Here is a 24,606-nt window from a genome sequence, read left to right on the forward strand (position 1 = left end):
TTGTCAGGTGTAAGTATTGCTACCCCAGCTTTTTTTTTTCATTTTATTTGCCTGAAAGATATTTTTCTATCCCTTCACTTTCATTTGTGTGAGTCCCTTGTTCTGAGGTGGGTCTCTGTAGACAGCATATATATGGGTAGTGTTTTTTTTTTTTTTTTTTTTTTTTTATCCATTCAGCCACTCAATGTCTTTTGATTGGAGCATTTAGTCCATTTTTCATTTTAAGTTATTATTGATAGGTACTTTTTTGTAGCCATTTTTATTTTTTGTGCCTCTTCCTTCTTACCTTTTTATTTCTTCTTTTTACACCAGTTCCTTTAGCATTTCTTCCATTTCTGGCTTAGTAGTGATAAACTCTCTTAGCCTTTTTTTTTTGTCTGTGAAGCTCCTTATTTTCCTTTCCATTTTGAATGATAGCCTTACTGGATAGAGTATTCTTGGATTCAGTCCCTTGTTTTGCATCACTTTGTAAATTTCCTTCCATTCTTTTCTAGCCTTTGAGAAACCTTTCTGGTTTCTGTTGAGAAATCATTTGATAATCTAATGGGAGATCCCTTTTACGTACCTTTCCGTCTCTCTCTTGCAGCCTTTATGATTCTCTCTTTGTCCTGAATATTTGCCATTGTAATTATTTTGTGTCTTGGTGTGGGTCTTTTTGGGTTCATCTTGTTTGGGACTCTGGGCTTGTGTGACTTTTTTCTTCCCCACATCAGGGAAGTTTTCTGACATTATTTCTTCAAATAGGTTTTCTAACCCTTGTTTCTCTTCCTGCTGTGCTGGCACCCCTATTATTCGTATGTTGCTTTGTTTCATGTTGTCCAATAGCTCCCTTAGGCTCTCCTCCTGTCTTTTAATTTTTTTCTCCAATTGCAGTTCAGTTTGGGTGTGTTTTGCTTCCCTATCTTCTAATTCGATAGTTCAGTCCTCTGCTTCTCCTAGTCTACTGTTGAAACTTTCCATGTGCTTTTTTTATTGCAACTATATCACTCTTCATTTCTTCTTTATTCTTACATAACTTGTTGATTTTTTTCATCCATCTGGCTTATGAACTGTATGACCCTTATTCTGAATTCTTTTTCTGAAATATTGCATGCCTCTCTTTCACTTAGTTGCTCTTCTGGTGATGCCTCCTTTTCTTTCCTTTGGGGGTTTCTTTATCTACCCATTTTTTATCTCACCAATGGATCTAGATGTCGAGTTATGCAGGGGTTTCTCTTTGGGTGGCAGTGGTTCCTTGGGCTGCAGTTGCTCCTTGGGCGGTTGCTGCAGCAGTGGCTCCTCTGGTGGGTGCTGTTCACAGCAGTGGTGGCTCTTCTGGCTGGTGGGGGGGACTGCTCCCACAGTTGCTTCTCCTCGGGTGGGGTGGGCTGATCATGAGGCTGCTGCTCCTCAGATGGGGAAGACTGCTTACGTGGCTGCTGCTCCTTGGATGGGGCAAGATGCTCGTGAGGCTGGTTTTCCTTGGACAGGGGTAGGTTGCTCACAGGGCTGCTGCTCCTTGTTTGGGGGAAGGCTGCTCGTGCAGCTGCTGCTCCTTGGATGAGGGCAGGCTGCTTGCATGGCTGCTGCTCCTCGGGTGGCAGATGGGTTGCTTGTGCTGCTGCTGCTCCTTGGATGGGAGTGAGCTGCACGTGAGGTTGCTGCTCCTTGGATAGGGGTAGGCCTCTCACCTGGCCTCTGCTTGTCGGATGAGTGCGGGCTGCGTGTGGCAGCTGCTCCTCGGACAGGAGTGGGCTGGTTGAGTGACTGCCACTCCTCGAACGTGGGCGGTCTGCTGGTGTGGCTGCTGCTTCTCAGACCGGGGTGGGCTGCTCAGGTGGCTGCTATTCTTTGAATGTGGGCAGGCTGCTCGCAGAGCTGCTGCTCCTCAGATGGGGGCAGACTGCTCATGTGGCTGCTGCACCTCGGACGGAGGCAGGGTGCGGGCTGCGTGCAGCTGCTGCTCCTCGGACGGTGATGGACTGCGTGGGGCTGCTGCTCCTCAGTCGTGGGCGGACTGCTCGTGTGGCTGCTACTTCTTGAATGGGGGAAGGCTGCTCGCGTGGTTGCTGCTCCTCAGATGGGGGAGCGGGTGGCTCACACAGTTGCTGCTCCTTGGACAGGGGCAGGCCACGTGAGGCTGCTGCTCTTTGGCCTGGGGTGTACTGCTTGCTGGGCTGCTGTTCCTTGGACAGGAGCTGACTGCTCACGTGTCTGCTGCTTGCATGGTCACTGTGCCCTGGCCTAAAGTGTTGGGCCAGTCAGAGGGGAGCACGCTTCAGAACTCACAGGATCCTGCACCCTGGGTGTCTGGAGTCTCAATAACTGTGGGACCACAGCTGAGGTAGCAGTTCCCTGGCATGGGTGGCTGTAGAGTCTCAGGTGTTATCTGAGGGCACCCTGTGTGGAGGTGAGGCTGGGCTCCCAGTCACAACAGCTCTCCTCTTCCAAAAGGCGAGGCCTCTGAGGAAGAGCCGGCCTCCTGTTATTGTTTGCAACAGTAGCAGAGGCTGCCTAGTTAGGCAAGCCCGGTTAGCCTGTCACGAAGGTCTTGCAGGATCTAACTGTGCCTCACACACACACACACACACACACACACACACACACACACACACCCATGACCACACACTCCTCTTTTGCTCCCTCCCTCACTCATGCTCTCTCCCTCACTGCCGTCTTCTTTCTGCCTCTGTAGTTGGGTCTGGGGTGTTATTGACCCGTTCGTGGACAGAGTTTTCTCTCCAGGTGTCTGGTTATGTGGCTCACTCTCTAGTACATTTGCCGGACAGGATAAAATTCACCTCAACAAGACACGATACAAAGGGAACAAAACACAAATGTACTCACAACACTGATAACCCCAATATAAGTGACCACCAGAGAAAAGAGAATTAGGTGAGAGAAAAGAGAAGACAAATGATATCAAAGAGAGAAAAAAAGATAAGAGAGAAAAGAAAAAGGAATTAAAAGGACACAACCCCACACACACACGGGTGTGTGTGTGTGTGTGTGTGTGTGTGTGTGTGTATGGGGAAAACACCACAGAACAAACAGATAAACCAAAAATATGCAAACACCAAACACCCAGCTAAGAGGGTGGGGGCAGAATCTGTAGAGGCTGAGCTTATATAGAGAAAATAAGGTTAAGAATTGGATGAATATGTGGAGGACCTCAGTTCAGTATAGAGGGAGTAGAAGGGGGATGAGTGGATAAGAAGAAAGAGAACAAGAAAATAATAATAATAATAATAATAATAATAATAATAATAATAAATTTACAAAAAATTGATTTAAAATTGGTATATAAAAAATAAAAAATAGCAAGTAAAATAAAATAGAATGATGGGAAAATAATGTGAAAAGAAATAGAAAATAAAGCAACAAACAAAAAAGGAAAATAAAGAAGAAAAAAAGAAATAACAAAATAATAATAAATAAAATAAAAATGACAAAGTGAAGTGCTGTTCCTTTGACTGGCTTAAGATCCCAGTCTTCTGTACTGTCTGTAGTTTTTCAGGTTCCTGTTGCTGGGACTGAAGGTCTCTCTTTAAGCCAGTCCCTGTGGACTCTCAGGGACTATTCAGATTTTTTTTTAATCCTTTATATGATTCAGGGTGTTTCCTCTAGGTGATATTTGTTAGAATCCATGCTTGATCACCTGCAGGTCATCATTCCATTTCCTTTGAGGCATTTTGTTAGCTGCTTTCCCATACATACACTTCCTTGCTTTGGTCACCAAACTGTATGTTCATCAGTTCTTTTCTTTAATTCAAGTTTTATGCAACACTTCAATGTCCCGATCTATGGCAGATCCTATGTGTCTTGTTTTTGTTTTCCAGATCCTGACTCATAGCTGCCTCCTCACTACAACTCCTCTGCATGGCTTCTACACTTAAGACATCTGTGCAACCTTTTTGGTATTTCCAGTTTTATTTCATAGTTTGTTATCCCCTTCAGGCCCTCAGGAGCTTTCCCTTGTGGGAATGTCTCCCTATCAGAGAAGTCCTGTTAGGGAGTGAATTATTGACCCCACTCCTTTGTCAGCCAAAAAGTGTTTATTTACTGAGTACATTATCAGATGATGGGATTATTGTCATTGTGATATTATTTTACATTAAATATGCATTCATTTTATTTATTGCTTATTTATTTGTTTGTTTGTTTGTTTGTTTGTTTGAAAAGCAAGTAATAATTTATTGACTGTAGCAAAAACACACTTGGGGCAGTGAAACGAGTAAGGGCATAGAAGAAACACCAGGAGAGCCTAGCCTAGACCGCTTTGGCTCACTAGAAGTCAGAGAAAAGGGTGCTTTCTAGACAGGTTCAGAGGGTTAGTCTGGGATGAGCTGATGCTGCCCATTGCTCCACTGGTTTCAGTTGTCTTGGGGACCCTTAGAGTTTAAGAGATATGTGCCTGTGGGGGAAGCTGAGAGGGAAGGGAATGGCGTGGCCATGCTCTTTAGAGGGAGAGAGCCTGCACTTGTACTTTCTAAAATCTTGAAATAGTCTATTCTCCCCTGAAAAATTACAATAAGTCCAAATAGCTAACTTAGAAACCTGTGGATGAGTTTATTATCATATAATATCTTTATTTTTTCCCCCTTAGAAACTGGGAAATCATGACATTTCTGTAATCCATGACATTTTGGTGATCATAAATGTCAAGCCTAGATTAAAGATGAAACTAATATTTAATTTGTGGGCTGGATTTAATGAAATTAATTTTAATCTTATGATAGACTTTTCAGAGAAATGTATTCAGTCATTAAATATAGCTTAAATAATTCTATTTCCTTTGCTGTTTTAGAATAAGATATAGATGATAAAAGCGAGCATTTATGCTGCTTTTTGTAGTCACTAGTGTTTTCACAGCTATAACCTCATTTAGATATGGTCACTGTCCTCAAAAACTTACGATGAATAATTTGGGAGTGAAAAACTTACAGATATAGTAACTATTAGAGAACTATTAAGAGGTGTTGAATTTGACTCTAAATGTAAGAGAAAGGGAGGAAGATAATATAGGTTGAATAAATCCCATTAAATGAGAATCAGCCCACTCCTGCCTCTGGTTGGTCTTATAAAAAATGCAGAACTATTATCTTAGCTCACCAATCTTTGATTTGTAAGAATATAAGTTTGTTAATACTTTCAGATACAGAATATGCCTGTATGTAATCACATTTGTTGTTTGTTTAGTTTCAAAGTCAGAGACATGTGCAATTGTGGAGTAAAAATTATTACCAGAAAAAACATTGAGAATGATAACATTTGTTTTCATTCTTAGAAAAAAACAAATGAATTTTTCACTTGAATTATAACATTTTGTTTCTATTTGCCTCCACCACGATGCTGGCTTCTCCCCAAAGAATCACTTAAAGATCTTGCAGTTTGTTATGTTTTCCATCAGTTTCTTATTTGCAAAGCCTCATTGCCTCAAGTTATACCAATTATACCCAATGAAAAATGTTGGCAAGAGGAGGACAATTCAAATTCAGAATTATCTCTGTTTTTCATTAGAAAAAAATGGGAATTCATTTATGAATTCTCTTTTTGCTTGAACCTCATTCAGTTAGTAAGTCCCATTTTGAGCCTATTACACAGCAGTGATGCCACTCATGCATGAAGCCATAGATATGGGTCATAGTTGTTATTCTGGGTATCACTATTGTATAAGATTAATTATGAAAGTAACACTAATGCATTGATTAAATGTCTTTAGAAATTAGTATCATTAGAAACAAAGGAGTCATTATATGGAGCTTCACAATTTTCTACAGAACCTGAGTCAGTGATTATCAAACCTGTGCAGCATGATACACTTTGAGTCCCTGGATCCCTTAAAGATTCTAAAATCTGGGATGGAGTCTGGGCACTTACATTTTAAGTGCTTCAAATTATTCCAATAGAATTGGCCCACCTTCCTTTAGAAATTCTTGCCTGGATTCATTACAATTTTGAGGGTTGAAACACATCACTCACACTTGTCAGAATGGCTATCATCAACAAATCAACAAATGACAAGTGCTGGCAAGGATGCAGAGAAAAAGGAACCCTCGTGCACTGCTGATGGGAATGCAGACTGGTGCAGCCACTGTGGAGAACAGTATGGAGTTTTCTCAAAAAAATAAAAATGGAACTCCCATTTGACCCAGTGATTCCACATTTAGGAATATATCTCAAGAAGCTAGAAACACCAATCAGAAAGGATATATGCACCCCTTGTTTATAGCAGCACGATTTACCATAGCTAAGATTTGAAAACAGCCAAAATACCCATAAGCAGATGAATTTATTAGAAAACTGTGGTACATCTACACAATGTAATACTATGCTGCTATAAAAAGGAAGGAACTCCTACCATTTGCAACAGCATGGATGGATCTGGATAGCATTATACTAAGTGAAATAAGTCAATCAGAGAAAGATAAATATCACACGATCTCACTCATTTGTGGAATATAATGAACAACATAAACTGATGAACAGAAATAGATCCAGAGGCAGAGACGCATCGATCAGACCGTAGAACCTCAGAGAGAGGGCAGGGGAGGCAGGGGGTAAGGGGGAGAGATCAAACAAAGGACTTGTATGCATACATATAAGCATAACCAATGGACACTCACACTAGGGGGGGTGAGGTCACAAGCAGGGGGTGGGGGAACAATGGGGGGATTAGGACACATGTAATACCTTAATCAATAAAGAAAAAATGGTAAAAAAAAAAAAAAGAAGGGAGAAAAAATTCTGATGCTATACATGTAAACTTTAATTATTCTAAATTCACAGTTAAGATAGGGAAGATTATGCTTTATTAACAAACAGCATCTAATTTTATTGTTTGATGAGCCAATTTTGATACAATTTTATTAACTAACTTCCATAGTTTACATTAGAGTACACGCTTTGTGTTTTACATTTTTTGGGTTTTGACAAATGCATAATGGCCTGTATCCACCATTATTACAGTACTAGAGGCCTGGTGCACAAAATTTGTGCACGCGGAGGCGGTCCCCTCAGCCCGGCCTGCACCCTTTCCAATCCAGGATCCCTCAGGGGATGTCCAACTTCCAGTTTAGGCCCAATCCCTGGGATCAGGCCTAAACCAGCAGTCGGACATCCCTCTCACAATCCGGGACCTCTGGCTCCTAACTGCTCACCTGCTTGCCTGCCTGATCGCCCCTAACTGCCCCCTCTGCCAGCCTGATCGCCCCTAACCACCTCTGCCTGCTGGCCTGATAACCCCTAACTGCCACCCCTGCCGGCCTGGTTGCCCCTTACTGCCCCCACCCTGCTGGCCTGGTTGCCCCTAACTGCCCCCCCCCCTGCCAGCCTGGTTGCCCCTCACTGCTCCCCCTGCAGTCTGGTCACCCCCAACTGCTCCCCCCATTGGCCTGGTCATCCCCAACTGCCCCCCCCTGCTGGCCTGGTTGCCCCATGCAGCCTGCTGTTCAGTCATCTGGTCACCCCTCACTAACCCCCCTGCCGACCTGGTCGTCCCACATAGTCTGCTGTAAATCATTTGGTCATCCCTCACTAACCCCCCTGCCAGCTTGGTTGCCCCACGAAACCTGCTGTTCGGTCGTTGTTACTGTTACTGTGACGGCATCCTGAACAATTTGCACATTCCTCTATTATTAGTATAGATAGTCTTCAAATTAATTCCAGTCATAAGATAGGAGAAGGTCATCTTCATTGCAATTTTCATAGTTTGCCCATTTTTTTTCATGCCTGGTTTAAAGGGACAGCTTCAGTTTCACTGCTTTGCAACCCCTGCCTTAAAATACACATCATGTCAGACTAATTACCCTGATCTGGATTATCAGACATTCTTTCTCTGCTTGGGATCATCTAGTCTTTGCCAAGGCAAATTGTTCAGTGTTGTACTATTCAGTCTCCTTGTTTCTCTGAGGCAGAAAGAGCTGCCATGAAAGTCATCCAAACCCTTTTATGAAAGACAATGTATTGCATCACTGGAAAGGTTTGATTTCCTACAAAGATATTCCATGTATGGTTTGTTCTAGCCCCCTGAGCCTCAAAACAGCCCCTCTGTCCACTCCTATTCACTCACAGTTCTTAGAACTGTGTTGAACTTTGAGGACCACCATTTTTATCCTTTGCTAAATATTTAGGTTCAGAAAATCCTTACACTAAAATTTACTCTGCTTTAAAGAATCTTCTTCTCTATACACTGTTCTGCAGTCATCTTATGCCTTTAATTATCTTTTCTCCTTATGCATTCCTTAGTCTTCCTAGATAATCAAGCATTTTGGATTAGTGGCTTTTGTTTCCCAAATGAGGTTCTACCTTTTGGCCTATAAATATTTATATTGTAACTAGTATTGATAGAAAGTTTTTGAAAATGCTTTATATACTTTCATCTTTACTGCTTAGAGACTATTAAGCTAATATTTTTTTGATATTTCAGTTTGTGATTGAGAGTTAAGTCAAGTTTATCTATTCTAGTTCTTATGGAGATTAATAATTAAGTACAAGCTCTAGAGCAAGATCACCTATGTATAATTTCTGATCCTTCCACGTATTAGCTGATACCTTGGGCAAGTCATTTAACTTTTCTAGACCTCAGTATCCTCACCTGTAAAATGGATTCAGGTGTACAATTCTGTAATAATCATCTGTATATTGCATTGTGTGCTCACCACCCAAAGTTTAATCTTCTTTTGTCACTATTTTTAAACTACTTTTAGCCTCTTCATCCTCTCTCACCAAATGTAATATATTTTAGTATCTGCCACATGCCAGACATTTTGTCTTATGTAAATTATCTCTTATAACTATCATGCAGTTTTTGGAAAATGTTTAAAATTTACTATTGAGAAAACTATATTTGAATTACCTGTGCTCATAAAGCCAATAAATGACAGAGCTGGGGTTTACATTTATAGCTGTCTGAATCCAGAGAGTCATCCTATTTCTATTATGCTGCCATGCATAGAGTGCTGGTTATTATAGTCATTGTATAGTTCTGTAAAATGGATTCACAAGGGCTCCTGAGGTGTATGAGGCTTGATTTATTTTTTACTTGAATTCCATGAACATCTGTGTTGTTTCACATGAAGTTTCTCATATCAAATCTGTTAAGAGATACATGTTTATGTCCTCTCAAAATTCATATGTTGAAGCCCTAACCCCCCAATGAAATGGTATGCAGAGGTGGGACCTTTGGAATACCATTAGGTTTAGATAAGGTTATAAGGGCAGAACCCCCATGATGAGATTAGTGTCCTTGTAGAAAGAGGAGGAAGCACTAGATTTCCCTCTCCCTTTACTATGTGAGAATATAGCCAGAAGGTGGACAGTAGTAAACCAGGAAGACAACTCTCAGCAGGAACCAAATCTCCTAACACTTTGATTTGGACTTTCTAGCCCAAGAACTGTGAGAAGTTCATGTCTGTTGTTTATCCCACCCATTTTATGATATTTTTATTATAGCAGCACAAGCTGAGACAAACTTTCTCAGGATTATCTTATTTTAACCTCTTAACTTCTGTTTTTTCTGTTGTATATGCTTGTGTATGCAAAACAATTATTTTAATGGCAATTCATCAGACAAATTTATTTTGCATATATTAAGCATCTATTTAAGTGTACTATGGTCAAAATAATACATATTTTTTTTATCACGAAAAGAACCATATTGTGGTATTACTATTGTATTCTTGAAAAACTTACACCAGATCATGGAGTTGGGAAGTGGAAGAACCAATATCCAAATCTAGGTTAATTTAATAATTGGTACCAGGATTATTAATTAGGAATCCAGGATTGGTGATCTGACAGGCTTGAAAGCAGGAAGGGTCCTTCAGTATTATAGAGGTGATGGGTATTCAATGTTAAAGAGGTTATTTAAATGATCACTTAAGGTCATCAGGAAGGAAGTGCCTATGAAGACATAGCTTGGGTGCACCTGGAAGCATTACCCATAGTGCAGTACTGATGAATAAGAAATACTGACAAGTAGGTTGGCTCCAAAGTTTAAGGGAAGAGGGCTACAAGCTCAAAGTTTTAATTCCTGTCACTCTTCCTTCTACTTTTATATTGGACATGTGCAAAATTTAGTCTACAGCCTACAGAATATTGACACAAGATTATGTCTGAACTAGAGAAGAAATATGTGTAATTCAGAGAGGGGTACAAAAATTAATAAGACCATGAATGTCTTCTTTTTGGTAAGAGATGTTTTTATTCATATGAGGCAAAGTTACCTAAAGTTAGGCAGAAGCACATTGTCTGTCTTGTTTTGTTTGAAAGTTTAATTATGAGAAAGAGGTGTAAAAGGACATTGAGTAGTTAAAGGAGCAGACTATAATTGATACTGTAGGCTGGCTCACTCAACACCCATTCTTGTCCTGTTGTGTTTGCTTTCCTCTACTACAGAGGATGAAAAGCTAAAAACTAGATTTCTCAAGTTCCCTTACATTGCAGGCAAGTGGCCTAGGTTCTAGGTTCTACCAAACCAGTGAGGCAGTATCAGATCAAGAGGTAGGCTAGAGCCATTGTGGCTATGACCACAGAGAAAGTGCAGAGTCTGAGTGTGTAGGGTTCAGAGCTTCTGAAGTTCATTCTCCAAGTTGACACCTATGGGGGTTTTCTAGCTGTTGTTTTAGCTGAGCGATAACCAGGTACAGTGTGCCTGAGTGTGCAGCAAGCAAATTTGGTTCTCAAGCAAACAAAAATATTCTGTCAGTTATAAAATTCTTTTAAAAAATTCTAGTCTGTTTAAACTTCTCATAATGGACTTTGCCATTTAGAACTAAACACTGGTCAATACATTAGGTCTTTAGGTTTCAATTTCCTAGTCTCTCTACTTCATTAACAGCTTCTTTCCAAGAAGAAAACGTGTAGCCAAATGAGTTTGATTAATTACATGTCTTATTTGTTGTGCCGGGCCAGCTCAGCTAAGGGTTCGGTAAGCCTGAATGAGGGCAGTGAAGGACTGAAGAAAAGACAGACAAAGAGAATATAGCTGGGTCTCAGTGGATCCTGTGCCTGGATGAGGCCACAGAGAGAGATCCAGACAGCTGAGCCTTTATTTTATAGTCAGAGACAAACAAGGAGCTGGTCAACACAGTTACAATGTTCTTGTGAGTTTCACTTGTTTTGGCAGCACTTGTTGCACCTCCCACAGCCCATTAGCTACCTAGGAAGGATCTAGGGAGCTTCATAAGGTCAAGCTTAATTATGTTAAGAGGGCTGTGCCCTCCAAGCTGGGATTTGTTTGTGGCTTTGCCAATAGGTCAGTCTGAGGCTTACCCCTATAGCGGCTCCCTACAATTTGTAAGATTAGTAAAACAGACTTTAAGCATGCATAAGGGATCTTTGTGATAACTATTTTTTTTAAAGTTTTTCACCCTGGGAGCTTTAAGTTGATTTGCTTTTCGAAGGCAATTCTAGAGGATTGTTACTGATTATTTGCATAAGCCCTTTGTAAAACTAACAAATTATGTTTCCATAATTGCAAAGTTGAATTGTTTCTTTTTTCATTGGCTAAAGACTGCCATGTTATTTACTATATTTTGAAGACAATTAATTTATGAATTCCCCAAGGATTTTAGAATTGTTAATTGCTCCTCAGGCTTATTGCTATTAAGTTATAATTTCCTTAGTTTTCTTATATTGATTACCTATCATAATAGTGGTTGTTTTTAGAATAAGTCAGAGTTGTAGCTATGTGGAGCATGAACTCCTCCTTCTCTGGTGAAGCCAACTGCTTTTAATTTCCAGCAGTAATTAGTAATTCTCATTGGTTCAGCTTTGAGATCTATGGAGACCTCAGACACAATGAGTTCTGGGGAAGAGGAAGGAAGTTGGGTTTATTTGGGACATGAGCTACTTCCTAAGGGCATAATCAGAGGAGTATGATAAAATCAGCTAAGAATGTCTAATTTGGTAAGCCTGGTAGCCTGAATCAATCCCTAGAAGATTAGAAAATACTTGAGGTTCAGATAGTTGGTTTTGATATAGTTCACTTAATGATTGTGTAGGATTAGTAAGTACAGAACCCATCTTTTAGGAGAAGGGAATAGTCAGAAGCAGTTCAAATCATGAGATTCCTAATAAGGTGGCTGAGATTAGGGCAGAGTGACAATATCAGATGAAAAGAAGTTCTGAATAGAGAAACTGAGGCAGATGCTCAGAGCCAGTAATTGGGCCACGTGGCAAGTGTGTATGTACACATATATTCATGGACATATATGGTGGGGATTCTGAAAAGGAAGACACCTAGGAAGGGCTCCTGGTAGCCAACTGATCTCAGATTTCAAAGGAGAGCCTGGCAGCCATTTCTAAAAAGGAGCCTTTCTCCGCACTCCAGGGAGAAGTCTGCACTGAACTGCTGCCTCTACTGTGTTCCTGTCATCTGGGTCAGCTCTTACAAAGGAGTTCCTGAAATTGCATTTGGACCAATAGGATCGAAGCTTTCTCTATCCAATCAGAGCTGCACAGCATCTTCACTGATCAATCAGGAGAGTGTCCTTTGGATCAAACACACTGTGAGGATTTGGAGTACTCATTTGCATGATGCTGGACCAACCAGGGACCAGGAGCAGGGACTTCTCTATAAGCCATCTCCCCTCTGGCTCAGGGAGCTCACTTTCCCTTTCCAACAAAGACTGAAGATGGTGTTCCCCTGGCTGGAGTTGAAATACCAAATATGTCTCACTGGAGCAGAGCAGGGCAGAGCAGAGCGGACCAGCATAGAGCAGAACAGAACTGTCTAGCTGGGGAGGGGCTTTGTCCCAGAGCTGCCTCATCCCAGGAATGCCTCATCTCAGGACCTCCTTGCAGCCATGCTGTTCCACAGCCAAGCTGTTTCATAATTGAGCTGTAACACTATTGAGCTGTTCCACAGCCATGCTCTTCTCACAGCCAGGCTGTATCATAATTGAGCTGTTTGTACTGAATAAATTTACGTTCTTCACTGTACCCCAAATTGGGGATTCCTATTGGTGTTGAATTGATCTAGGCCAGTGGTCGACAAACTCATTAGTCAACAGAGCCAAATATCAACAGTACAACGATTGAAATTTCTTTTGAGAGCCAAATTTTTTAAACGTAAACTTCTTCTAACGCCACTTCTTCAAAATAGACTCGCCCAGGCTGTGGTATTTTGTGGAAGAGCCACACTCAAGGGGCCAAAGAGCTGCATGTGGCTCACGGCCACAGTTTGCCGACCACGGATCTAGGCTATTATAAATAACTGAATTGGTGCCAATGACCATTCACTGACATTTCATTATGTCCAACATGGATTTCTAAACTGACCACTTGATCTCCTGACATCATCCTCAGGTCAACATATCTGGTATCTGCATGAACCCTGGCACACAAGTTGTCTTCCCAGTGATGGCTGAGGGTCTCAGGTGAGTCCTCTCAGTCTAGGATCTCCCATACTTGTGGTTGAGGTCTTGGACACTTTATTCTATTTAAGAAGGGGAACTTCATCTGATGACCTCCAGTTATGCATTTGGACCAAGAGGAACTCTCTCTATGATATGGGTTTGGTGCCTAGGAGGGTATCCCTCAGTTGTGTTTGGCACCAGGGAGGGTATCTTTCAGGGAGGACATTCCTCCATCATATTTGGTACCTAGGAAGAGTATCCTCCATTCCTGGTTGGTATGGAAGGTATACTCCAGGTTGGAACTAGACCTTGTTCATAAAGTTTGTGGGGATGCTCACACTAACAGGTACTTAAAAGGACACTTTCATAAGGAGGAGTGCACAATGCATAACCCATGTTCTAAATTTTCATAATAAGCCACCATCTGGGACTTTGGCTGATTATATGTACCAAAATTATAGTTCAGAGAATTTCAACTGGCTAGGCTGCTTAACAAAAAGCATTCAAGATTATCTAAGGCTTTGTTGGCTAAGATAGGATTCCTTTGAAACTCCAAAGGTTGTTTATTTAAATGCTCCAAAAAAAAAATAACATACCTCCCAGAAACAATAGAAACCTTTTTTTTTTACTTAAATTTTTATTGTTGATGTTATTGCAGATGTTCCTATTTTCCCCCAATCTTTGCCCACCTCCACCCAGACTCTGCCCACTACCTTGTCCCTCACCACACTATGTTGTCTGTGTCCATAAATATTATTTAGCTAATCCCTTCACCTTCCTTTTTCCAGTCCCCCGCATGCCCCTCCCTTTTGACATTTGTCAGTCTGTTCCATGTATCCATGTCTCTAGTTTTATTTTGTTCATCAGTTTATTTTGTTCAATAGATTCCACATATTAGTGAGATCATATGGTATTTGTCTTTCTCTGACTGGCTTTTTTTGCCTAGCATAATAATCTGCACATCCATCCCCACTGTTACAAAGGGAAAGAGTTCCTTCTTTTTCACAGCTACGTAGTATTCCATTGTGTAAATGTACCACATTTTTTAAATAAATCTTTATTGTTCAGATTATTACAGTTGTTCCTCTCCCCCCCCCATAGCTCCCCTCCATCTGTTCCCACCCCACCCTCTGCCCTTGCTGTCCTCATCCATAGGTGTATGATTTTTGTCCAGTCTCTTTCTGCTCCCCCCCACACCCTTTTCCCCCGAGAATTGTCAGTCCACTCCATTTCTTGCCCCTGATTCCATTATATTCACCAGTTTATTCTGTTCATCAGACTTTTTATTCACTTGATTTTTAGATTCACTTGTTGATAGATATGTATTTCTTGTCACTTTGTTGTTCATAATTTTTATCTTTACCATTTTCTTCTTCTTGCTCTTCTTAAAGAATACCCTTCAGCATTTCATATAATACTGGTTTGGTGGTGATGAACTCCTTTAGCTTTTTCTTGTCTGTGAAGCTCTTTATCTGACCTTCAATTCTAAATGATAGCTTTGCTAGGTAGAGTAATCTTGGTTGTAGGTTCTTGCTGTTCATCACTTTGAACATTTCTTGCCACTCCCTTCTGGCCTGCATAGTTTCTGTTGAGAAATCAGCTGACAATCATATGGGTACTCCCTTGTAGGTAACTAACTGTTTTTCTCTTGCTGCTTTTAATATTCTCTCTTTGTCTTTTGCCCTTGGCATTTTAATTATGATGTGTCTTGATTTGGTCCTCTTTGGATTCCTTTTGTTTGGGGTTCTCTGCACTTCCTCAACTTGTAAGTCTATTTCTTTCACCAGGTGGGGGAAGTTTTCTGTCATTATTTCTTCAAATAGGTTTTCAATATCTTGCTCTCTCTCTTCTTCTGGCACCCCCATAATTCAGATGTTGGTGCGCTTGAAGTTGTCCCAGAGGCTCCTTACACTATCTTCATATTTTTGGATTCTTTTTTCTTTTTGTTTTTCTGGTTGGGTGTTTTTTGCTTCTTCGTATTTCAAACCTTTGATTTGATTCTTGGGATCCTCTAGTCTGCTGTTGGATCTCTGTATATTATTCTTTATTTCAGTCAGTGTATACTTAATTTCTAGTTAGTCCTTTTTCATATCCTTGAGGGTCTCACTAAATTTCTCAGAGGTTTCTAGAAGATTCTTGAGTAACCGTATAACCATGGTTTTGAACTTTATATCCAGTAGTTTGCTTTCCTCCATTTCTTTCATTTGTGACCTGTTTATTCATCTCTGCATTTTGGCTGCTTCCCTGAGTTGATAGAGTGGCTTTGTGTGCTAGGTGTCCTATAGGGCCCAGTGGCTCAGCCTCCCCAATCACCTGAGGTGGGCACTCTTGGTGCACCCCTTTGTGGGCTGTGTGCACAGTCTTGTTGTAGTTAAGCCTTGATTGTTGTTGGTATCACTGGGAGGAATTGACCTCCAGGCCAATTGGCTGTGAGGATCAATTGTGTCTATGATGGGAGAACTTCCGTGCTGGAGACACCTTTATGGGGCAAGACTTGCTTCAGTGGGGCTTTGGCACTCAGTGAGTGTCTGCCCCCTGAGTGTGTCTCTTATGGATCTGAAGAGTTATAATCTGGATGGTCTCACTTGACCACTGGGTACACTGGCTCTTGGATCTCCAAGGAGGTGCAAAGTCAGCCACTGCCTGAGGCCACCCAGCAGGAGCTACAGAGAGATCTGAAGATTCCTCCTCTTTGTATGGGGTTTGAAGGTGCCCAGATGAGGCCCAGCTGTGAAGCAATGCAAGCTGCTGTCGAGCCTTGAACCTTTTTTTAGAGGCTCTGGGGCTCTCTGACCCAGCTCCAGTATGTTAGGTTTCAGATTGCAAAGGGCCAGGCCAGTCATATGCAAAAGCCTCTGCACATAGCTTGGGTGGAGTTGTAAATTGGTGGGTCGGGGTCTCAGGGAATCACTAGGGCAGAGCAAACAGCAATGGCTGACCATCAGCCTTGCCCCAAAGAGGTTTCTTGGTCTCTGTGTCCCACAGCACCATGCAGGAACAATGATCACTGCAAGCACCTCTGAGAGAAAGCCGCCATCGTGTTCCGGCCCGATGCCAGACAGTCCAGTTTCTCCCTGTATGAGTCTTGGTCCCCAGAGTCTTGCCCAGAACTGAAGTTCAGAGCAGTCGGGAGCTTGTGTCTCCCTCCTGTTTGAAAAAGACAACAGCATACTCACTTGCCAGCCCCTTTCCATGCACACGCCTCCATACCTCCGCACTTCACTTACACACCTCCACACCTCCTCCGAATCTCAGTGTGCTTTTCTCTTTCCTTCTAGTTGTATAATTTCCACTCAGCCAGCCTTCCTGTGGTTCTGGATGATATTCATTTTGTCTTTTAGTTGTAGTTTTGAAGTGGTTGTGTGAGGCAGCAAGTTCAGGTGTTTACCTATGCCGCCATCTTGGTTTCCCTTGTACCACATATTTTTTTTTATCCAATTATCTACTGATGGGCACTTGGGCTGTTTCAAGATCTAGGTTATTGTAAATAACTCTGCAATGACCATACGGGTGCATATATTCTTTCTGATAGGTGTCTTGGTATTCTTAGGATATGTGCTCAGAAGTGGGATTGGTGAATCTTTTAACTGATACCTTCATAGCTCTAAACAAAATAAAGAACCAGTACTCATGAAACCAAAATAAAAAGGTGATCACTGGAGAGTGTTTATTCTGTTCCTTGCATTTGTACATTCAAAGCTAAGCTTAGTGAGAAAAACTGAGGAGATCCCATTGCTTACTAACCCTTATAGCTCACCACCTTGCTTACCTTCTGTACCTTTTCCATCTCTCTCATTTCTTGCCTCACTTTCTTCCCAACTTCTCTTGTTTTTAAACTTCCTTTTTACTCTTCTCTTCACCTCCCTACCTCCCTTGTGGTGGTAGGCCCTCTTTTCCTTCCTGTGATAACCCCTTTCAAAATTCTAATAGAGGTGGAATGGAAATGACAAATTGCTTATGCACACTGGGTAAAATCTGAACTTTTGGCACTAGTAAAAGACTTTCCTAATATTAAAACAAATTCTCTTGAATTTGAACAGAATTTTGGTCTGATTATTAGTGCCTATCAGACTGATTTTCTGACCTTTATTAACTTATTCATATGCTTGTGGGAAATGTTTTGGCTGAAAAATGGATCAGGATGCAGAATAAAAAGAGCCCCTTGAGAAATTTAGAATTGCTGGTCACCATGGACTTGAAAAGGTACAAAGACAGGCTTCTAAGCAGCTAAAGGCCAGTCCTCAAATTTTCCCCCACCAAACAAATTGGAAAGTCTTACACCATTGTTTTGTGTGGGGTTTATTTTTTCCAGTCTAGTTCATTTTTTATTTAATTTATTTGTTCAAGTATTACTCACTGTCTCCTGAAATATATATTTTAATATATATGTCAGAAAATTAAAATATCCTATAGAAAGATGTGAACATGAAAAATATATATGTTTCTATATAGATTTTTTATTTTTCTCTGTAATTTTGGTGTACCAACCAGCCTACCAAAACGTCCATTCTTTATCTTTCTTGTTAATTTATATACAATTAAATAAAAGTCCTATCCTATGTTTTTTTTTTTTGTTTGTTTTGTTTTAAATTAATTTTAGAGAGAGAGGGAGAGGAATAGAGAAACAGGATCAAACCAGTAACCTGGGTATGTGCCCTGGCCAGGAATTGAACTGGTGACCTTTTGGTGCATGGAATGATGCTCAACCAACTGAGCCATACCAGCCAGGGCTAAAAGTCCTACTATAATCTCAGGACAAACACCCTTAAAATTCAGGAAGTTGGCCATCTGTTATGACTGAATTGTGTCCCTCAAATCACATCTTGCAGTCCTAACCCCTCAGAACATGACTGTATTTGGTGATAGTGCCTTTAAAGAGGCAATTAAGTTAAAATAAGTCATTTATAGTGGAGGCCTAATCCATATAACTAGAATCATAAGAAGAGATTAGAACACTCCCACTTCATTCCTCAAGGTCTTTCACTAAAACTCAGTGACTCCCCTGAGTAAAATATCTGCTTGTCATATGTACCATCTCTTCTGGTCTCTCGTTTACATTTACTCAGAGACTGAGACTAAAATTCATATCTGAAGAGCAAAAATAAAAATTTTTCTTTGTCATTTCAAAACTTTCCAGGCCCAATTCAAAGTTCCTCTTGAGCAGTCTCTTTTGCCCGTGTATTCTTAACACTTGTTATTTATAGGAATTAGGTACCACTTTTTCATACTTATAATTTCCTGTGCATGCCTCTCCCATTGTGTTTATTACATTAACCTCCAATTATTACTTTAACCCATTTTTTTTTTTTTGCCATTAAGGCACACTCAGTGCTTCAGCACATCCCCTAAATTTATCCAACTTCACCTTACATTAAAGATAAATCAATACTTTACTGCAGATTTAGTGGGGAAGTAGAGGGTGAGTGGGGCCAATCTGGTAATGTTCCCATTCTGCATCTCTCTTACTGTTCTCTTTAGCCATCTAATGCCTCCTTCAAAATCTCTTCTCCTGACACAGCAATAAAACTCTCATTCCTAAGTTGCATGCTCCACCAAAAAAAAAAAAAAAAAAAAAAAGAAAGAAAGAAAACACACAAAAGAATAGGCAGAAAAAACTTTGGTTTTGTGGTGCCATTACTCTTATGTCCATCAAAAGATGAATAGAAGGCATTAGCTTGAAATAATATGAGGTACCATAGATGTCAGGAAAATTGTTTTGGGGACTTAGAAGAGAAAACATAGCTTTTGTATGTACTAGTTTTAAGCATATAGCTAGAGTACCTTCTGCTAAAGAAATTGATAGTAAGATATTTTGCTGCCTGTGGATTCCTCTAAGATGTTTAGGGTTTCCGGTCTTACATTTAAGTCCTTTATCCATTTTGAGTCTATTTTTGTGTATGGTGTAAGTTTGTGGTCTAATTTCATTTTTTTGCATGTATCTGTCCGATTTTCCCAACACCATTTATTGAAGAGACTGTCTTGACTCCATTGTATGCTCTTGCCTCCTTTGTGAAATATTAATTGAGCATAATGGGCTTGGGTCGATTTCTGGGTTCTCTGTTCTGTTCTATTGGTCTATATGTCTGTTCTTGTGCCAGTACCAGGCAGTTTTGAGGACAGTAGCTTTGCAATAAAACTTGATATCTGGTATTGTGATCCCTCCTTCTTTGTTCTTATTTCTCTGGATTGCTGCAGCTATTCGGGGTTGTTTTTTTTTAATTCCATATGAATTTTTGGAGAGTTTGTTCTAGGTCTGTGAAATATGCTGTTGGTATTTTAATTGGGATTGCATTGAATCTATATGTTGCTTGGGTAGTATGGACATTTTAATGATGTTAATTCTACCAATCCATGAACACGGTATATTCTCCCATTTGTTTATGTCTTCCTCTATGTCTTTTTTCGCAACATCTTGTAGTTTTCTGAGAACAGGACTTTTACTTCCTTAGTTAAGTTTACTAGAGGCCCAGTGAAAGAATTCGTGCATGGGTGGGGTCTGGCCAGCGTGCACCAGTTGGGGTCAATTGGGCCAGGCCGGCCAGGGGGAGGGGACGCAGGAGGTTGGCCAGCTGGCCCCGCACCCAATCAGTGTGGGGGAGCTGATAGAGGGCAGGGCAGGTAGGGGAAGGGGCCACGGGTGGTTGGCCAGCCGACCCTGCCCCCTGGTCAAACTCCCTGTTGAGGGGACAATTTGCATATTAGCCTTTTATCATATAGGATTCCTAGGTATCTTAATGTTTGTGTTGCAATGGTAAATGGATTTTTTTTAGTTTCTGTTTCTGTGAGTTCATTGTTGTTGTATAAAATAGCCATAGATTCTAGGTGTTACTTTTATAACCTGCTACATTTCCAAATTCATTTATTAAATCTAATAGTTTTTTGATGGAGTCTTTAGGGTGTTTTATGAACAATATCATATCATCTGCAAATAATGACAGTTTTAGTTCTTCTTTTCCAATTTGGATGCCTTTTATTTATACTTTTTGTCTAATCGCTATGGCTAGCACTTCCAGTACTATGTTGAACAGGAGTGGTGAGAGTGGGCAAACTGTCTTATTCTTAAGTGAAATGGTTTTAGTTTTTGCCCATTGAGTATGATGTTGGCTGTAGGTTTGTCATATAAGGCTTTTATTATGTTGAGGTATAATCCCTCTACTCCCACTTTGCTGAGGGTTTTTATCAAGAAAGGGTGTTGAATTTTGTCGTATGCTTTTTCTGCATCAATTGATATGACTATGTGATTTATATCTCTCAATTTGTTTATGTGATATATCATGTTTATTGATTTGTGGATATTGTGCCATCCTTGCATCCCCAGAGTAAATCCAACTTGGTCATGGTGTATGATCTTTCTAATGTAATACTAGATCTGATTTGTTAGAATTTTGTTGAGGATTTTAGCATCTATGTTCATGAAGGATATTGGCCTGTAATTCACTTTCTTTGTAATGTCTTTATCTAGTTTTGGGATTAGGCAATCCTAGCTTCATAGAAAGAGCTTGGAAGACTTCCTTCCTCCTGAATTTTTTGGAATAGTCTGAGGAGGATAGGTTTTAGTTCTTCTTTGAATGTTTGGTAAAACTGCACTTTGAAGCAGTCTGGCCCAGGGCTTTTGATTGCTGCTTAATTTTCTCCATAGTTATTAGCCTATTGAGATGTTTAGATTTTTCCTGATTGAGTTTTGGAAGGTTGTATTTTTCTCGAAATATGTCCATTTCTTCTAAATTTTCCAGTTTGTTGTAATAGAATTGTTCATAGTATTTTTTTTTTTTTTACAATCCTTTGTATTTCTCTGGGGTCTATGCTATTTTGCCTCTTTCATTCCTGATTTTGTTTATTGGGTCCTCTCTGCATCTTGGCAAGCCTGGCTAGAGGTTCATCAATCTTGTTTATCCTTTCAAACAACCTGCTCTAGGTTTTAATGATCTTTTTTATTGTTTTTATTTTGTCTCTATGTCATTTGTTTCTGCTCTGATCTTTATTATCTCTGTCCTTCTGCTCAAGCTGGGCTTTTCTTGTTGCTCTCTTTCTAATTCTTTAAGTTGCAGAGTTAGATAATTTATTACCAGTTTTTTCTTGTTTTTTTGAGGTAGGCCTCTAGTGCTATAAACTTACCTCTCAGGGTTGCTTTTACTGTGTCCAATAGATTTTAGATTGTTGTGTTTTCATTGCCGTTTGTTACCATGATGTTTTTTAATTTCTTCTTTGATCTCTTTGGTAACCCAATCATCCTATATAATAAAAGTGTAATATGCAAATCAACCAAACAGCTGAACAGCAGAATGACCATCAGGACAACCATCTAGATGACCATCTGGGACTATACTATGACATGCATTGGCACCAGGCCAGCCAAGGAGAGTGTGATGCAATTGGTTGAGGGCCCGGCAATTGCCACATGATTTCCCCAAAGAGGGAGGCCCAGGACATCAACTGGAGGGCTTTGGCAGGTGGGCGTGGCCTCCCTCTGCAAGGGAAGCCCAGATCCTGTGTGCTGGCAGCCAGAGGGAAGCCAGATCCTGGGTGGTGGAGGGAAGCCAGTGCTGGCAGCCGGGGAAGGAAGGCCTATTGCACAAATTTCATGCCTTGTGCCTCTAGTTGTTTAATAACATGCTATTTAGCCTCAAAATGTTTGAATTTTTTATTTTTTTATTGTAGTTGATTTGTAATAGTATGGCATTGTGATCTGAGAAGATGCTTGATATGATTTCAATCTTCTTGAATTTGGAGAGAATTTGCCTATAACCTAGTATGTGGTCTGTCTTTGAAAATGTCCCATGTGCACTTTAGAAGAATGTATATCCCATAGCTTTGGGGTGAAATGTTCTGGAGATGTCAAGTAAGTCCATCTGATCTATTGAGTTATTTAGAATTGCTGTTTCTTTGTTAATTTTTTGTCTAGAGGATTTATCCAGTGCTGTCAATGGGGTATTAAAGTGCCCTACTATTATTGTATTACTGTTGACCTCTCCCTTGATATTTTCCAGAAGTTTCTTTTTAATGTATTTGGGTGCTCTTGCATTGGGTGCATATATGTTTACCAGAGTTATATTCTCTTGTTCTATTGATCCCTTTAGTATTATGAAATGGCCTTCATTATCTCTTGTTATGGCCTTCACTTTGAGGTCTATTTTGTCAGATGTAAGTATTGTTACCCCAGCTTTGTTTTCATTTCCACTTTCCTGAAAGATATTTTTCCATCCCTTCACTTTCAGTCTGTGTGAGTCCCTTGTTCTGAGGTGGGTCTCTTATAGACAGCATATATATGGGTCATGTTTTCTTATCCATTCAGCCACATGATGTCTTTTGATTGGAACATTTAGTCCATTTATTTTTAAGGTTATTATTGATAATTAGATGGAATTACTTCTTTGTAACATTTTTTTGTTAGCCTATGTTCCTTATTCCCTTTCTATTTTCTTTTTAAACCAGTTCCTTTAGCATTTCTTGTGTTGCTGGCTTGGTAGTGATAAACTCCCTTAGCCTTTTTTGTCTGAGAAGCTCCTGATTTCACCTTCAATTTTGAATGATAGTCTTGCTGCATAGAATATTCTTGGATTCAGTCCCTTTCTTTGCATCATTTTATATACTTCCTTCCATTCCTTTCTGGCCTGATGTGTTTCTGTTGAGAAATCATTTGAAAATATAATGGAGATCTCTTGTAGGTAACTCTCTGTCTCTCATGCAGCCTTTAAGATTCTCTTTTTGTCATTAATGCTTGCCATTGTAATTATGACGTTTCTTGGTGTGGGTCTTTTTGGGTTCATCTTTTTGGGACTCTCTGTGCTTGGGGGAATTTTTTCTTTCCCAAATCGGGGAAGTTTTCTGGCATTATTTCTTCAAATTGGTTTTCTAACCAATATTGACAGAACATTTCACTCCAAAGCAACAGAATATACATTCTTCTCAAGTGCACCTGGAACATTCTTAAAGGTAGACCACATGTTAGGGCACAAAATAAATTTATTCAAATTCTAGAAGATTGCTATAACACCAGCATCTGGTCAGATCACAATGGCATAAAGTTAAAAATCAACAATAATAAAAAACTCAAAACATGCAAATACATGGAGGCTAAATAGCATGTTATTAAACAATGTATAGGTTATCAATGAAATCAAGCAAGAAATTAAAAACTTCCTAGAAACAAATGAAAATGAACACACAACAATCCCAAATCTCTGGGACACAGCGAAAGCACACCTAAGAAACAAGAAGACTAATAAACTATCTCACTCTAAAACTAAATGAATTAGAAAGAAAACAGCAATAAAAGCCCAGAGGAAGTAGAAGGAAGAAGAAGATAGAAATCAGAGTGGAAATAAATGACATAGAAACTAAAAAATAAACGGCAAAAAAGATCAATTAATTCAAGAGCTGGTTCTTTGAAAAGATAAACAAAATTTATGAACCCCTAGCCAGACTCATGAAGAAACAAAGAGAGAGGACCCAAATAAATAAAATCAGAGATGAAAGAGGTGATATAACAACTGACACCACAAAAATACAAAGGATTGTAAGCAAATACTATGAACAACTATTTGCCAACAGACTGGACAACCTGGGTGAAATGGACAAATTCCTAGGAACATACAATCTTCCAAAAGTCCATCAGGAAGAATCAGAAAATCTGAGTAGGCCAATACAGCTAATGAAATTGGAGCAATAATTAAGAAACTTCCAGGAAACAAAAGTCTTGGACTGGGTGGATTTACAGGTCAATTTTAGCAAACATTCAAAGAACTAATACCTATCCTCCTCAAACTATTCCCAACAATTTAAGAGGAACACTTCGAAGCTCTTTTTATGAAGTTAGCATTATCCTAATTCCAAAACCAGATAAAAACACTACAAAAAAGAGAATTACAGGCCAATATCCCTGATGAACACAGATGCTAAAATCCTCAACAAAATATTAGCAAATCAGATACAGTAATATATTGAAAACATCGTACCCCATGATCAGGTGGAATTTATTCTGGGCATGCAGGACTAGTACAATGTTCACAAACTAATAATTGTGATACATCACATAAAAATTGAAAGATAAAAACCACAGGATCATATCAATTGATACATAAAAAGCGTTCGACAAAATCCAGCACCCTTTTATTTGATAAAAAAAAACTCTCAGTAAAGTGGGAATAGAGGGATCATGCCTCAACATAATAAAGGCCATATACAACATACCTACAGCCAACATAATACTCAATGGGAAAAAACTAAAAGCATTTCCCTTAAGAACAGACATAAGACAAGGATGCCT

Source organism: Cnephaeus nilssonii, assembly GCF_951640355.1.
Source record: "Cnephaeus nilssonii genome assembly, chromosome: 8".
Taxonomy (NCBI): Eukaryota; Metazoa; Chordata; class Mammalia; order Chiroptera; family Vespertilionidae; genus Cnephaeus; species Cnephaeus nilssonii.